The 4,499-nt window shown below is 43.9% G+C and overlaps 1 non-coding gene across 1 annotated transcript; it reads right to left on the reverse strand.

Moving 5' to 3' along the window:
- Positions 1-3,564: 3,564 nt before the first annotated feature.
- On the reverse strand, positions 3,565-3,638 carry Trnaa-ugc (transfer RNA alanine (anticodon UGC)). The gene has a single exon. It is a non-coding gene; the product is annotated as a tRNA-Ala (tRNA).
- Positions 3,639-4,499: the final 861 nt, after the last annotated feature.

Consider the following 4,499-nt stretch of genomic DNA (forward strand, 5'->3'; position numbering starts at 1 on the left):
GATTTAGAGACAGAGTCTCACTGAGTTGCTTAGCACTTCACTTTTGTTGAGGCTGGCTTTGAACTCACAATCCTCCTGCTTCACCCTCCGGAGCTGCTGGGATTACAGGTGTATGCCACCATACCTGGCTGGTGTTTTTTTTTAATAGTCAACCTAATGTGTATAAAGTGGAATCTCATTCTAGTTTGGACTTGCATTTCTCTGATGATTAGTAGTGTTGAGCATCTTTATATCTGCTTATTAACCATTTATATAATCTTTTGGAGAAATACATATGCAGGTCTTTTGACCAGTCATTGTCTTTAAAACACTATGCCATCACTGTTGATATCTCAAAAAATCAGAATTTGAGAAAGACTTCTTTTTCTACTTCCATGCTACATTGTATCTGATTATATGTTGCTCATTATTTACATGAAGTCCCTAAATAACTACAAAAACTTTTATACCAAAATTGGTCAGGGTCAATTTTTGTAATAGAGGACAGTGTGAAGAGGTCAATAGGTTATGCTGATGATGACTGCAGAGCTTAACTGAGCACGTATGAAGTGCTAGCTCTACCTGTATTAATTCATTTAATTGTACAACCCCCCACTTTAGGTAGCTACTACTAGTATTCCCAGTAATAGGTAAAGAAGCAGAAGCACAGACAACTTAAATATCTTGCTCCAGGTCATCCAGCTAGTAAACGCCATTCTAGGATTTGAACCCAGCCTCCGGTGCCATATGGAAAGCTTTCCCTAACAAAGAAATCACTTCCCAGGAACTCAACAGTTCTCCCAAAGCCACATATGATCTTTTTCCTGGATAAGCAGTGACTTGGAGAAGCCTGGCCCACCCTGCGACATACCAGTCCAGGCCACGGGTGACATGCCCTATTCCAATATCACGGCACGCAGGTGCACACATGCCACAAGTGGTGTGAGGCCACAATCCAAGTCAACAGTTCACAAGCAATGCTGAGAAACCCTGCCGGACGAAAGAGGAATAGGCAGGCCATGTGTGAAGCCCGTGGAGGCTGGGAAACCCAGAGAGTACTTGAGAGAGGGGCCAACAGAGCAGGCACAGAAACTGCTCAGCAGGCACTGGCAGAAACTTCCATAGCAGGAGCATCAAGCTATCCTAATAGGGCCCTAAGAAAAAGTTATTAATAATAAAGTAATAATATATGTTTTGAGTATTTTTAACAATGATCATAAAATATGTTTTAGATGTGTAAAATAATCAGTCAACTAAATCATAGCACTATCCTACTAGTCATTGACACCTTAGCATCAACAAGCCTTAGTTGAGCCAAAGCAGGAAAAGTTTAAGAGCTGGCTAGAGGGGAAAAAGAAGGTCAGCTTAGAGTCCTAAAGGGAACCCAAGGGTGCGGGGGTGGTGTGTGTACAGAACTGCATGGCTTTGTGGAGCTCCAGACAAGAATAGAGTAGTTCCTTATTTTTTTTTTTTTCATTTTTAGCAAATTAGATGATTTTGCTGTTCCCTAAATTCCTGGCCCCCATCCTACCAGCAGTTTGCTTTGACTTTGGTGTTTACACTACCTGGGTTCTGCCTTCTTCTCCCCTCATCTGGCTGACTCCCCTGGTCCTTCCAGTCTCTGCTGTGGACCACTGCCGACGGGTTCCCAGGTCATCCCACTCTTCCCACCACACTTAGTCCCCTGCCCGGTATTGTCCAAGTCCTGATCTCTCTCCGTGCTTGACTCTGAGCTCCCCGGGGGCCAGGACAAAGATCTGTCTCCCCGGGGTCTCTTGGTGGCCGTCCCAGGAGCAGCACTTGCTCGGTGTGAGAATTAGACCCACATCCTCCTCGTGGCCATGCTCTGGTCTGCAGATCTGTCCCTTCCCTTCCAGCAGGCTCATGCTCACATGTCCTTGTCAACAGATTCGCCTTCAGATGGACGACACTTCCTCTTTCGTGCCTGGTCAGCTTGTGAAGGCGCCAGGGACAGTGGACCGCTTGCCACATGAACTGAATAAATGAGCAGACAGTGTTGCCAAATAATCTGATGATGCAGGAGAAGCGTTTGAAGAGCAGCAATCTCTAGAATCTTTCAGAAACTTTACTGAGCTCGAGCCAAAAGTCATATTTTTTAATATTTTGTCAAAGAAGAACAAACAAATAGCAGCCGTTGTGGCTTGTCTATCCTGCCCCACCCCTTTTTTTAACAGTAAATCCAGAAGTGGGAAAGAAAACCAGATTGTTGTTCTCTGGCTCATTTCGTTTTGAGGATCTCTGGGGCTGACACAGTCCACTGGTAGAGTGCTTTGCTGGCCTGATATTTTGCCTCAGGGATGATATTTAAGAGAGAGGAGCGGGAACATCTTGGAATCTTCTAGCTCTGTCTCCCCACCATGAGCTACTTGAATGACATGGAGATCACTTTTCCTTTATGTACCTTCAGTTCCTTAGAGGTCAATCTGTGATGCTGATGATGACTGCAGAGCTTAACTGAGCACAATAAAAAGATAGACTAGACTGGATAATTTCTCAGACCTATCTCTCCAATGATTATAACTCTGAGATAAAATATTTCCTCAGATGGCTCCGTTTAAACACTTGTGGCACAGTAAAGTGAACCAGGCAGCATGAAAACTCACTGTTCAAAAATACTTTGAACCACACAGAACTGTGCCCTGAATGTTAACGAGTCCCCCAACGGCGAGATTGTATTGTAACCTCAGGTGCAATAGTATTATGAAGTAGGGCCTCTGGGAAGTGAGCAGGCCATAAGGGATATGCTCTTGTGGCTGAAATTTGACCTTTTAAAAGAGATAGAAGGGAGTGCTCACCTACGTGAGATCCCAGCAAGAAAGCACAAGCCATGAAACAGCGTGAGGCTCCACTAAACACCAAATTCTCTGGCACCTTGATCTTGGACTTCCCAGACTCCAGAATTGTGAGCAATAAATCTATATTATTTATAATTACCCTGCCTCAGGTATTTTACTATAGCAAGCCTGAACAGGCACACTACAAAGGCTCAGTTTATGTGTTTCCCTTGGGGAATAAATGCTTTCTTTTCTCCCATTAGGATTGTTGGGTGAAGAAAAGGGGCAATGGCAACTGTGCAATGGGAAGTTCTGCAGCCTTTGGTCTCTATGAAGAAAGGAGCTGCCAGATGATGTATTGGAGGAAGTAGATTCAAGAGACGGAGAAAGGGATCTGGTACGCTGAGCTCCTGGATCCAGTCATGCCTGAGGCAGTAATACCTCTACGTCGTACAGTTATATTAAGTCCCCAAAACCCACTCCCCTCTAGTTTCTTTTATCATGAAATAGATTTCTGATAGGTTTTAATGGAAATTATATTAATATATTATATATCATCTATTTTCTCTACTGTAACAAATACCTGAGGCAGAGTACTCTATAAAGAAGAGAGATTGATCAGTTCACATTTTGGAGACTGAAAGTGCAAATAGCATTGTGCTGGCTCTGGTGAGGACATTATGGCAGTTGATATCATGGAGGAAGGACATGTGAGAGTAAGCGATCACATGGCAAGACAGGAAACCAGAGTGGGAGAAGTCGGGCTCCCTCTTCTATAACTGTTTGTGTGTGTGTGGTGCTGGGGATTGAACCCAGGGCCTTGTGCATGCAAGGCAAGCACTCTACCAACTGAGCTACATCCCCAGCCATAACTAACTCTTGAGGGCACTAACCTGAATCCCACAAGAACTACATGACTCTCTCCCGAGGGAGATGCCCCTAGTGACCTAATCACAAAGACCCTTGGAAACACACTCAAGCCCTATCCACACACTGCATTTACTATGTGCAGACAAATTACACACAAAAGAATTTACAATAAGAGAAAGTATTGGTAGAATAAACCCCCAATATTAATAATTCATACCTACAAGTGATGGAAATAAAGGCTATTTTATTCTCTTCTGCCTACTTTTCAGTATTTTCCAAACTACCTAAAATTACTTATAATTGGCCTATTTTTAACATTTTAATACACTATCCCCTAAGAAACGGTAGTGGCTTTGCTATGTCATAGAAAATCCTGACTCCTCTGAGTAAGAGTTGGGATTTGAATCTTCTGCTGATGGATCTTGTGAAGGGTTATTGTTCAGCTCTAAATTCTACAACAGGGCAGTAAACGCTTTGTGAAGGGCTAATGGTCAATATTTGAGGCTTTGCAGGCTATATGCTCTCTGTGGTCATCTCTCAATTTCACTACTGTGGCACAAATAGCTGTGAATGAATGAGCATGGCTGTGTGCCAATCAAACTTCATTTAGGGATCCTGGAATTCAAATTTTCAGTCTGTCCGACCCCACCCCAGTGGGATGGGGCACTCACGGCAGCACAGACCTCATCTGTCTTGTCCCCGGAGGCATCCAGCCCCTGGTATACTGCAATCACTCGATTAACATTCGCAGAATAAATGAACGGATACATGAGTGAGCCAACGGCAAGCGCTCTTGGGGTCTCCCTGTTGGAAGTTGCCAGGTCAGAGCGCGAGCTACCTTCTTAGACCACATGC

Source organism: Marmota flaviventris, chromosome 5 (assembly GCF_047511675.1).
Source record: "Marmota flaviventris isolate mMarFla1 chromosome 5, mMarFla1.hap1, whole genome shotgun sequence".
Classification (NCBI taxonomy): domain Eukaryota; kingdom Metazoa; phylum Chordata; class Mammalia; order Rodentia; family Sciuridae; genus Marmota; species Marmota flaviventris.